Here is a 13,828-nt window from a genome sequence, read left to right on the forward strand (position 1 = left end):
ATGGGATTGTCGGGATTCTTTAAGGCCATTTATTATTTCATGTTTGGTGGTATTCTTGGATTCCATTTGAACGATCAAATTGGATTATTGCTCGGACAACCCCCTGTCGATTTCAGACATTTTTCTGGGTACATCGACGTTGATCCAGATGCTGGTCGAAGTCTTTTCTATTATTTTGTTGAACCCGGAAATGATCCATTGAATCGACCTCTCACTGTCTGGCTAATCGGAGGTTAGTTACGTTTTAAATTCAGATTTATAAACCTAATAAATGTTATCTTTAAATGATCATGTAAAATGATTGGACTAAATCTTGAATTTTTTTTCAGGACCGGGTTGCAGTTCAGTTGGAGATAGCTTTGTTGGAGTTGGTCCTTTCATTACTACAAAAAATGCTCATGGCCTCGACAGAAATACCCATTCTTGGAATAGAGGTTGGTTTTTTTACCCTTAAAGTTCATATATATATATATATATATATATACATACATTTTGTTCGAAATCAATTTGATATATTCGAACTTTTGATGTACAACTTTTAGTGTCAAATTTGTTGTTTATCGATTCACCTGTTGGATCTGGATGGTCGTATTCGAACACATGGAGTGATTATATGGTCGGAGATTCTAGTACAAGTAAGATCACCACCCAACCTAGCTTTTTTTTATGTTCTTATTTGTATATTAAAAAAGGGTAAATTACATATTTAGTACCTAAACTATCAGTTTTGATCCTTTTTAGTACCTAAGCTTCTATTTTTTTTAAATCATACCTAAAGTTTAGCTTTTGTTTCATTTTAGTACACATGTTCAGAATTTAGCATTAGTTTTTCAAAAAAAATTAAAAGTTTAGATACTAAAACGGACAAAAATGATAGTTTATGTAATAAATGCATAGTTTACCCTAAAAATGTAACAATTCATAAAATTTCCCTTCATTTTTTTTTGGGGTACAGATGATGATCTGCTTACATTCCTAAGGAATTGGTTTGACAAGTTCCCAATTTTCAAATACAGAGAATTATACCTTGGGGGAATAGGTTATGCAGGTACTTCATTGTATTTATAACTGAAACAATTAAATATATTAAAGTTTGATATATTTATGAAACTTATTATTTTCTCAGGACATTTCGTAGCCAATTTGGGCTCGACCTTACTTCGACAAAACAATGAATCAAAGAAATACGAGTTTAACGTCAGAGGATTAGCGGTAAGCAAACCCTGAATTCGATAATTTTATTTGGTGACGGATTTAGAAACATTTTTCAAAATTAACACATATGTATTAATAACGAAAAAATATCGTATGTAGTAGTCACAAATAAAATTTCAGGAACATGAATGCAAACCCTAGATTCTACATATATCCGCCACTGATTTTGTTGATTTGTGTCAATACAATATTGATTGCCCTAACAATAATTTATTTATTTTTTCTTTTGGAATGCTCGAATATAGTTGGGTAATCCTGTTCTTCGGTTTAAGTTAGATATTCTCGCAGAACACGAATTATATGCGTCAAAAGGGATGAGCCCTAATAAGTTGTACCAACAAATTTTAAAACATTGCGATGGGATCGATGAAGAGAATTATTCGGACGATATCATCCCATGGTCCAAATTATGCCAGATGCCCATGACCAAATCTATAATGGTCGCTTTTAACGTAACCTCGGTTACGAAAGCCAGGCAGAGCCAGTTCGATCTTCGTCGAAATACTCGGTGTCATGGAAAAGCCACAGATCTTATCTCGGGAAAAGAAGTATGTTTTAGTATTTGGGCTCTTCGAGTCTTCAACAATAATTACGCTATTCGATTAAAACCGAACTAAGATCGTTTTACTCGATATTTGGTGTCACAGGTTACTAGAATTGACGATGGAGTTGATATGTGCATTCCTTTCAGGACGGATTTCTATTTCAACATCCCGGAAGTTCAGAAAGCTTTCCGTGGGAACCGAACTAACTCGAGGTTTCAATGGAAGGGCTGTTTCGAGTAAGAAAATATAAATACATCTTTAAATCCGACTCGTCTTAAACTGATAGTTTATGTACTAAATGGCATAGTTTACCCATCATCTTTTTATGGATTATACTGAAATTTTTGTTATAATTTTTTTGATAATGTAGGCACAGTGGCCTTAATTACAGCGTTTATGACAAAGACTTGGACATGCTTCCGACATTGAAGGAAATTCTCCTACAATCTGTTCCTATTACCATATTCAGGTAAGATTAAGCTTCTTACATGATTTTTTTTGAATTGGTAATGTATAATCTTTTGGGTTACAATTCTTTTATTACAGTGGAGATGAAGATGGGATAATGCCGACAACCGGAACCTTAAAACATGTTAGAAAATTGGCCAAGGATATGAACTTGAATTTGACCAAAAATGAAGCTTGGCTTCATGACGAGAAGGTTATTGATTTTATCTTTTTTATTTATTAATTTATTAATAACATCTTAGTTTAATTTAATGATTAAACATCTAAATTAAACTTGTAGGAAGCAGGGTGGATGTACACGTACGAAGATAATATATTAACTTTCATGTCGGTAAAAGGAGCTAATCATCACGTGCCGATGTCCAAACCATCTCAAGCCTTTCTTATCTTTACCAAGTATGTGATTGGTCCATCAGTGTTAACCGAATAAAAATTGGTGAATGAGGAGATATGCTTTGAGACTGCACTTTTAGGTCTGTTGTTCTAAGGCAATCGGTGTGTCCAAGGATCGACCTAGGGCCCGTGGTAACGTAATTGTCCCTCTCAAAATTTGAAATTATCATATATTTTATTTTTTTAATGTATTTTTTATTGAAAATTTATTTTCACCTTTGAAAGTTTTATAAGTTTAAATCCGCCCCTAAAATTTTATAAATTCAAATTTATCCCCTTAATATAAAATCTTATTTTTGTATCCAGGTGTGTCGGGAGGGTGGGCAATAGCATGATTAGGAGAGCGATTGGTCTTTGATGTGAACGGCTTTGTTTTAATTCGTTTAGGTGTAATTTTGATGTGTTGAATGTTTTTTATTTAATGATAACATTAACCTCATTTAGCTTTTATTGTTAATAAAAGAAAACATTGATTAAGCAAAAACAAAATCTAATAAATCTTGTATTCTCATCATTTTTTAGTGTATTTTATCATATAATCATTGTGGTGAAGATATTTTATTTTTTAATCAAATTTAATACATTTGGATTTTGGATTTTGGATTATTTATATATTTATATTATTTTTCATGTCATGTTATATTAAGATAAAGCAATTACGCTATCTAAAGAAAAAAATGGATTAAATAAAAAATAAGTGTTCACGCAATTTTCACGAATGGGTGTCTAAATTATTTTTTGAATGATCTCAATGTCTAACGTTACAAACATTACCACTTTAGGTGCTCGGACCATCAACGACATTAATTTCCTTTGTTAAGAGACACATGTCATAATCTGATAATTTTGAAATTTATTTTTTTAAATATTATTATATTTATAAAAACCCTAATTTCTCATAAATTATAAAAAAAAAAAAACCAAAATCCCTAAAATCCTCAAATCTTAACCCTAACCCACCATCGAGACCCTTTTCAGCCTCGACCACCGCCTTTGTCGTAGTTCCTATCATCCTCCTAGTCATACGCCATCGTAGTTGCCACCGATTGATCGTCGGAATCGAGTGGGATCACGATTTTCATTCTAAGTTCGCAAGGTATAAAACGTTAATTCGTCGTCAACAACAAAGGGCGATGGTTGGCATGGTTTTAGGGGTTGAAATGAAAATTTTCAAAGTTTTGGGGTTATTTCAAATTTTGTGTTTTTAAATATAATTTTAATTTTTTAATTTTAAATAAAAAATTTAAGATTACATGATTATGATACATGTCACTTAATAGAGGAAATTAACATTGTTGTCGGTCTGGGTACCTAAAGTGGTAACGTTTGTAATGTTAAGTACCGGGATCATTAAAAAAATAATTTAAACGTCTATTTATGAAAATCGCTATAATTTTTATAATTAAGCCAAAAAAATCTCAATACAAATATACTTTTTACCATGATAATAAGGAAAATAGATACAACCTCAATACAAATATATTGATAATTATATATGTAGGTAAATTGTCAAGAACTTTCCTATAAAACTAAAGAAACCTGCAAATTGAAGATTAAAAGGATTGAAGAAGTCAAGAGAAGGAGAAAAAATATTAAGATAAAGAAGAAGAAAGAGGAGGAGAAGAAGAGAAAAAATTATTAATTAATAAAATGAAATATATTACTATTATGTTACATTATTTTTCTTATAAATTTAAACTATTAAATTAAAACATATGAATTATCTAACGTTTTTTTATTCTTTCTAGAGATATATTTTTCTATACGATTATAATGATTTTAATATATGATTGATAGTTGTATTTGCGTGATATATATTAAAAAAAATTATTTGATCAAATATTTATTTAAAATATTTTAATTAAAATTCCTAATCTCAAAGAGAGGATTAATTATAAATTTACTTGAATAAAGTAAATAAATCCTCGTGGAACTCTTTAATCACACCATTAACACTAAATCTAATTCCAAAAAACAAAAACCAACTTAATATGACCCGTAACCATATATTGTCACTGCCCAAAACGTGGTAAAACCTTGAATCAAATTCCATACATCAATGCCAATTTTCATTTTTGGTTAATTATTGGTCTTTTCTGTGTTTATTAATATCTAGATCATTTTCATTTTTGGATAATTATTGGTCTTTTCCTAGATTTTTTGGCTCCCAGTCTTGACTATTAGTTATTCAAGCACAAATTTGTGGTTTTTAGTAATCAAGATCTTAGCTTTTGTTGTTTTAGATCACTTACTTGTTTTCCTTTACTCTCTTTCCTTTACAAATTTGGTTCCCCTTCTATATGTTGTCCCTCACCTGCATGTTTGTTTATTCCTTTGCATTCTTCTGATTACTTGAAGGTTGTTGTTTGAGAGTTACTGTCTACATTCTCTTCTAAAATAGCTTTAACTATGGTTTTTGGTTCGGTAGTTCGATAGGTGTTCAGAAGGAGAGAATGGAACCAAAGGACATGTATGTATTATCGGGGGATGGGACTATAATATCTTCACCTTCTCCAAAGCCATATCCTTATAAGCCCCCTAAGTGTTCCGATTGTGCTCATCTTTTTATGAAGGTATTATTATCTGTGTGTTCTAGGAAAACCATACAAAAGAAACTACAATTGGATTGAAATCTGAACATAGCCAAGTGTTTTTTGTTCAACACAAATTGTCTCGTCCCTCGTCTTTTTATGTTTCGAGTTCTGTATATATATTTCAGTGTTCATGTTGCCTCATAATTCAGGCTTATCATATGCGTAATGCTGGAGCTGTTATCCACGGTCATGGAATAGAATCCTGTCTTGCAACAATGATCGATCCACATTCGAAAGAGTTTCGTGTAAGTTATTATTGGCCGTAATATTATTCTAGAATGCATGTCTCTCTATTTCGCTCACTTTCTTTTTTTTCTTTCTTTACTGCTACACGTCTGTGTTATTTTAGTGATTGGTGTACTCTTTTCTCTTTTGGATGTTTGAAGATCACTCATATGGAAATGATAAAAGGAATCCAAGGACATGGTTACTATGATGAACTTGTGATCCCAATAATCGAGAACACAGCCTATGAAAACGAGCTAACAGATTCTCTCGCCAAAGCTCTATGTTTCTTTAGCATTATTCTTGTCAATGGTGATTATGGGACTGGTTTTATGATGATATTAAAATGTCCATGTAGCTGAATAGAATTATAAAATATTCTATATCGACATGGCTATGTGTGTATTTCGTAGAACCATTATGCTTCTGAAAACAGTCTTCATCCCAATTTCAGTCAAATTTATCATAATATTGCTTTCATTCAGTTGAAGTCCATTTCGTTTTTTTTTTTCCAGATTGAAGCCTATCCTAAATCAACTGCTGTTCTTGTGCGCAATCATGGCATATATGTATGGGGAGACTCGTGGATCAGTGTTAAAACTCAGGTTCGTTAAACTTGTGTATATATTCGAGTTCCAACAAAGTGTATCTCAAACCTCTCCCTCGTGGCTTTATGTTGAGAAAGCAGTACAGAAATGTATCAAGAGAATAAAAGTCTTCATACTTCTTTATGATTACATTGCTCTTGTTATTTATACAGCATACACACCATAACAAACTAGCTAAAGTTGTTAGTCTGCTAACTAACTATGCTGAGCTGCGCTGAGCTGGCACCTTCCAGAATATGCTCAACATCCTCCCTACAACTTCAGCTCTTCAGAACGATGCTCAACATCCTCCCTGCTGATTCAGTTATTCAAACTCTTCAAATGACCGCACTCCCAGCTTCTGTCGAAATGCAGCAAAATTATCCTTTGTCAACGCTTTAGTTAATCCATCAGCTACCTGATGTTCTGTAGGTACATAACTGACCTTCAACTTCCCTGCTGCCACTTTCTCCCTAACAAAATGAACATCAAGTTCAACATGCTTAGTTTTCGAGTGATATACTGGATTTTCACTCATGGCAAATGCACTTGAGTTATCACATCAAATAACTGGTGAAGCTTGCATTTGAATTCCCATGTCTGTTATTAACGCACTTAACCAAGTTACATCGGATGCCGTATCTGCCAAACTCCGATACTCAGCTTCAGTAGTAAACCTGGACACCGTCTTCTGTTTTCTTGAACTCCACATAACCAAATTGCCTCCTAGATACACACAACACCCTGATATGGAGCGTCTGTCATCTACAATACCTCCCAATCAGTATCTGCAAATGATGTTAGTTGAACCGGTTCATCACTCGGAGAGAAAACCAGTCCATAGTCAAGCGTTCCTCGAAGATATCACAGGACTCGTTTCACTACAGCAAAATGTTGTTCTCGGGGAGCATGCATAAATTGAGCCAGCTTATTCACACTAAACTCAATATCTGGCCTTGTATGACATGCATACAAGAGAGATCCCACTAGACTTCGATATTCCTTTGCATCATTTAGTTGGCCACCTGACTCTTTGAAGAGCTTAGGAGAGGATATCATAGGTGTAGGTGTTGAAGCAGCACTCTCCATACTTGTCTTGGTTAACAGTTCCATTATGTATTTCTTCTGACTTAGAAAAACAGCACATCTTGCATGCTTAACTTCAATACCAAGAAAGTAACTCAATTTACCAAGATCTTTTAAGCAGAATTTTTTGTTCAATAGGTTAACCACCTTTTCAATCTCATCGTTTGAGCAACCTATGATGATTATATCATCAACATAAACTAAGACATACAGCACTTTCCCACTTTCGTGCTTAATAAAAAGCGAACTATCAGCCTGTGTACTTTTGAATCCAATGCTAAGCACATAACCTCTCAACTTAGCAAACCAGTTTCTCGGGGCTTGTCTAAGTCCATACAGTGTTTTATGTAATTTGCATACCAGACGATAACCATCTAATGCTTTCTTCTCAAAGCCTTGAGGTTGTTGCATGAAAACCTCCTCATGAAGATCTCCATTTAAAAAGGCATTATTCACATATACTTGCCTTAGCTGCCAACTGTTTTGAACTGCAAGTGATAGTATGACATTGATGGTGGACGACTTGATGACTGGGCTGAAGGTTTCTTGAAAATCTTGGCCAGGAACTTGAGTAAAACCCTTGGCCACAAGCCTGGCCTTATACCTCTGAACAGTCCCATCAGTATTTCTTTTCGTTCTAAAAATCCACTTGCAACCTACGACTGATCTCCCTTCAGGTAAAGAGACCAGCGACCATGTGTTATTTCGTTCCAGCGCTTCATATTCTTCATGGACTGCTTCCTTCCATTGAGGAGACTGCAACGCTTCATATATAGAGCATGGTTCTTTCTCAAATTCATTATGAACCATGGAGTAGAGCTTTGGCTTAAAAATGCAACATTTACTTCTGGTCATCATCGAATGTCCAGTGACAGGAACAACCACTGATTGCATTTCATTACAATCGTGTTGTATCTCTTGTGTACTATTTTGAGCCAGACCAACATCATTAGGTAGTAGACTTTGTGTGTTTCCCTCACTTGCATTCGAGTGTCTTATGCTTCTAGCTGAGCTCGAAGAAGAACTAGACACTTGTTGTTCCTCATTTTGAGACCCCACGACAGAATCCATACTCAAGGTGGTTGACCCCTGTTGATTTTTATAGAGCATGCCCTGCTGCACACAGACCCTTTCAGCACCATCAACTACTGGTAACTGCATGGGTGATTTTATAACATTTTGCCCACTATCTTGAACACAAGTATCTTGTTTGCTTGCAAAGGGAAAGGACCGCTCATCAAAAGTGACATGCCTTGATGCAGCACTTCAAAAGGAGATTTTCCTTGCAAAACACGTGTGGGAAGTCGATTTATCAGATGAACTGCAGTGCTTACTGCATAGGACCAGAACTTAAACGGTAACAATGCTTGAGCCATCAACACAAGGGCTGACTCAATGATATGGCGATGTTTCCTTTCAACCACGCCATTCTGCTCATAAGTGTGTGGGCAGGACAACCGATGATGAACACCTAATTTTTCCAACAAAGATGAAATGGATCGATACTCACCCCCCCCCAATCTGTTTGGACTTCCTTAATCACAGTATTAAACTGAGTTTTAACCATTTCATGAAATGACTGATATGCCTGTAATGCTTGGTCTTTTGTTTTCAACAAATACACCCAACAGTATCTTGTGCAAGCATCAACAAACGAAACATAATAATAAAAGTTATTTGAAGCAATATGAGAAGGTCCCCATAAATCTGAGAAAACAAGCTGGAAAGGGTTTGCATATACTGTAGAGGATTCATTGAAAGGAATCTTATGGCTTTTTCCCATCTTACAAGCAACAAAAACACCATTATTAATAGCACTGGCATAAGTGGGAAACTCAAAACCAACATTTTTACAAGCCTTTACAAGAGAAGCATGTGCAGGATGCCCAAGTCTCATGTGCCACAAGACATAGGCATTTGTCAAATCAGCATGCACTTTATGAACTACATTTATTTCTAGACAACCACCTGTATTTCCATGTTGATCTCCTGTTGTAGCATCAAATTGATATAAACCTCCACTCTCTCGCCCTTGTAACAGCACCGCACCAGTAGCTTTATCTCTAACTAGACAACTCTTGGCATGAAATTCAAAGTAGACATCATTGTCTCTAGCAAACTTTGAGACAGAAAGCAGATTTTTTGTTACAGAAGGAACATGAAGCAGATTATGAAGAAATAAAGTTCGATTCTTAGTAGTAAGCTTAACAGTTCCAGCCTTGCATATGTCTAAAAAATTGCCATTACCCACAACCAGCTTACCTGGACCAGAGTAATCCGAGCCATCAACCACCTTAGAAGCTTCAGGTGTGACATGATGCGTAGCCCCCGAGTCTATCACCCATCTATCTGAAGTTGACGAGGGGACATGTGCTTAGGACTGAGTATTGTTGTTGCGCGAGATATAACTATTTGTCATCTCACACGAGTTAACACGCACAGCAGTAGACTCATCGTTGTACTCATCTTTGCGTGCTAAAACCCCTGGAAAACTTTGATCAAATCGATTCCAGCATCTATCCACCGAATGGCCAATTTTACCGCATAGTTGGCACTGAAGTTTAGAGCGTCCTCGACCACGAGCTCCTGATCTAGCTCCAGTCCTTCCATTCGAACTATAAGGTCGATTGTACTGACTAGCGCGTCCAGAATCTGGATTACTGTTATGCATGTGAACAACATTTGCACTCATTGTCACTTGATTTTGAAACTGAAAACTCTTGAGTTGCGCCTCAGCATCAACCAGCATAGCTTTTACTCCATCAAGCGAGAAGGCTTCTTTACTCGCAGTGATAACCACCATAAATGGTTTATAGTCAAACGGTAAGCCATTCAATATGGTTGCTATCTGTTCAAGATCTGAGACTGCACTTCCACATGCAGCCAACGCATCGCATACTTCTTTTATTTGAGTAAGATACGATCTCATACTCTCATCACCTTTCTTAATTGCTCGCAGCTTGCAATGAAGGCTCATTACTGTTGTTGTCGACCGATTGGCAAAGAACTTGAGAACGGTGGACCATACATCCGCAGCAGTTTCTGCACCAGCAAATTGAGGAAGTATGTGATCACTAATTGTGGACAGCAACCATGAAGCTAAAGCACTGTCCTGTGCAACAAAGATTTCATAATCTTCATTGGTCACAAGACTGCCATCACCAGACTGAATCTGCGCCGGTGGAGGTTTCAGTTCACCAGTGAGTAAACGTTCCAAGCGATGACTCCTTACTGTCAAGAGAACTTGCTGTTTCCACAACAGAAAGTTCATTTCATCAAGAACTATGTTGATCTTCTTGTTTATGAATAGACGATTGCTTCTCGAGGAGTCTCCAACAACCAAACTGTGCTCAACATCCTCAGATGCCATAACCGAAAAAAAAAACGAAAGGAATCACGAGAAGCAATCAAACCAGCAGCTATCAGAGAAGCAACGGAAAGGCGACGCCTCCAAGATCAATGGCGAAAGATACCATGTTGAGAAAGCAGTACAAAAATGTATAAAGAGAATAAAAGTCTTCATACTTCTTTATGATTACATTGCTCTTGTTATTTATACAGCATACACACCATAACAAACTAGCTAAAGTTGTTAGTCTGCTAACTAACTATGCTGAGCTGGATAACAACCGTGCTGAGCTGGCACCTTCCAGAATATGCTCAACACTTTACCACTGCTTACAAATGCCAAAAGTATTTTCGTATGCATATGAATTGGAATATAAAAACGATGATTAAAAGTAAAACCTTCACTAAAAGTCAATGCTCCTCCCTGGTAAGGTGGAGATTCTTACACGTTGCTTCAGTCATACTTCATTCCTTGCTATTTCAGGCTGAATGTTACCATTACCACTTCGATGCTGCTATTAAACTTCATCAACTAGGCTTGGACTGATCTAATCCAGATCATGGCCTCATTCAGAGTGTTAAAGGAGTTCCAGGTGTCGGTCGTAATGTGCCTAAAAGGTCTAGGACGATGGATTCAAATTGTACTGTGAAGCCGTTACCAGTAAGAATTTTATATATTTTTCCCTTCAGTTGGTTTGATTCAGGATTTTTACTTGAATGGATGAATGACATTTTGGTAGACTGATTGTTTTATTGCTGAACAAGAACATTGTTACATTCATTGGCCAGAAATATGTTCTCATATATGCTTTATCCTGTTGCAGCGTTGCATTGTCCTTGACATTGAAGGAACTACCACTCCTATTTCATTTGCAACGGATATTCTCTTTCCTTGTGCCCGAAACAACGTCGGGAGGCATTTATCCGCAACTTATACTAGTGCTGAAACCCAAGATGATATTAAGTTATTATGTTCTCAAGTAAGACATTTCTTTGGACCTTTGAACCTTTTATTTTAAATTTTTTATAGGAAAGAACTATGTTTAACAGTTAAGCCGCCATGATTGATTGGCTCTCGATGAATAAAAAGCATTGCTACTATTTTTTATAATGGAGATTAGGGCAACCAAAGAACTCGAAATTGACTCCCAAGTCAGATGTCTATATTGGATGCATAACTGATTTTCTGCAGATTGAAGATGATTTGAAGCAGGGTGTTATTGGCGATGTACCTATCCCCTCTGGTGATGCTGGAAAAGAGGAGGTGATTGCAGCTTTGGTTGCTAACGTGGAAGCAATGATAAAAGCCGATAGAAAAATCACAGCCTTGAAGCAATTGCAAGTAAGAAAAATGAATTCAAAGAAAAATACACTTTTAAAGCTTACCTTTGGGATGGAGCTAATATATGAAGCAAAACAGGGTCATACATGGCGCACTGGATTTGAAAACAACGAGCTCGAAGGCATAGTTTTCGATGATGTTCCAGAAGCTCTTGAAAAGTGGCATGCTTCGGGTGTGAAGGTATCTTGTGTGTTTCCTTGACTTCTTTATTTGACATTTATATTTTACAGGAAGTTCAATTTCAATGTTAATAACTCCCTCTTTTCACCACAGGTTTACATATATTCCAGTGGTAGCAGATTGGCTCAGAGGCTTCTCTTTGGAAGCACAAAATTTGGCGATTTGAGAAAGTATTTATCTGGATATTTTGACACCGCAGTGAGGTAAATTCACAACTTCCATAGTTGCTTCCATTCTTATCACTCGATTTTAATTCAAGGTGACACTTTGTTTTGCCATCTTTGCTTGCAGAAACAAAAGAGAAAAACGCAGTTACGTTGAAATAACTGAGACCTTGGGTGTCGATAAGCCATCTGAGATACTATTTCTGACTGATATCTATCAAGAAGCCATTGCTGCAAAAGCTGCAGGTATCGTACCGCGCTTAGTTTTTTCATATTCCTTTCCTTTTTGTTGGTTTGCCTGTTTGTTTTTATTTCCCCTTAGATATGCTTCATTGTTACAAGAGAATCTGAATCACACCGATTCCATAAGCAACAAATTACGTAACAGAAATAGTAAACTTTGCTACATTTCAATAAGTTTTCAATGGAACATGTGTCTTGAAAGTCTGGTCCTGCAGATAATTTTCTGATTTCAGTGTTAAAACTAGAAAATTAAGGCGATATACACTTGGTTTATTAATATTTTCATGATTATGCATGCAGTAGGTTTGGAGGCGATAATCTCCGCATTCCTGGAAACGGTCCTCTTCCTGAGAACCATGGGTTCAAGACTATTGACTCGTTCTCGGAGTTTTAATAGAAATTTTGTACTTCTGTAATAATATCGACTGTAACAGCTCATACACATGATAAACTTTCAAATGCAATAAATATTGGCTTTCTGCAGTTTCTATTTGTGGCTTTCATTCTGAGAAATGGGAGTTCAATCTTGGTGACAACTAATGTTTTCAATTCTGAGATACATCTACCAAACATTGCATGTAATAATGTTTCCCAAAAAAAAAAGGATTTGGTTTTCGTTTCAGAGGATGAACACTAGGTGTCTGCTTTGAAACACATGAACTCATGAATGTTGGAAACATTCCATTAACTATGTTAGGCTTAGGTTTCGGGTGAAAAAAAATAGTTACCAAATTTAATATGTCGAATTCGAGACTAACGCAACATCTTTCAATATGTAAACCAGCATCAGAACACAGCTTTGAATGGAAAATGTTTCCTATGAACATTTCGTTCAGCTTTGCAATAAAAATGCAGTAAATGACTGATGAGGTAGTTGAAACTGCATGCATGCAGAGTTGCACACACTATATATATAATGAAGTACAGTGGACAAAACAATTTTCATTACTGTTTTTATAAACGTTCTTTTCCGAACAAACTTAAACAGGAAATATCTTTCAATTTTTGTTTTTCTGTATATATCTTTATTTAAAAAATGTTTGATTTTGTATACTTTTTCCCTTGATTCAAAGTCCCTGTCAAGGAAAAATATATTAGGCAAGAACGTCTCAACTCTTGCCAGTTTAGCCTGCTGAGTATGTTCCCAATACAAAATAAGATCTAAATGAAAAAGATTGCTCTTCCATCTTCAAAGAAGCTAAAGACGTGGGTCATTCAATCTTCACAATTTCTTACAAGCCTTTGCCTTATGTCTTAGATACCTCAAAACAAATTTTCTAATATCAAAAACTTCGACTGCACTTTCAGTACCGCTAAAACAATCCACACAAAAAACAGAGGGTTTGCACTTAGTAGTTATGGAATTGTAGTAGACTGCAATTAAAGCAAGACCAAGAAAAAGGGTAAACAAAAGCAGCAAAGCATTGGCATTACCTTC

At 35.8% G+C, this 13,828-nt stretch overlaps 1 pseudogene; it reads left to right on the top strand.

Annotated features, from left to right (window-relative positions):
- On the top strand, positions 1-12,873 carry LOC120164885 (annotated as a pseudogene).
- Positions 12,874-13,828: the final 955 nt, after the last annotated feature.

The sequence above is a fragment of the Hibiscus syriacus genome, unplaced genomic scaffold (genome assembly GCF_006381635.1).
Source record: "Hibiscus syriacus cultivar Baekdansim isolate YM2019G1 unplaced genomic scaffold, ASM638163v2 tig00111550_pilon, whole genome shotgun sequence".
Classification (NCBI taxonomy): Eukaryota; Viridiplantae; Streptophyta; class Magnoliopsida; order Malvales; family Malvaceae; genus Hibiscus; species Hibiscus syriacus.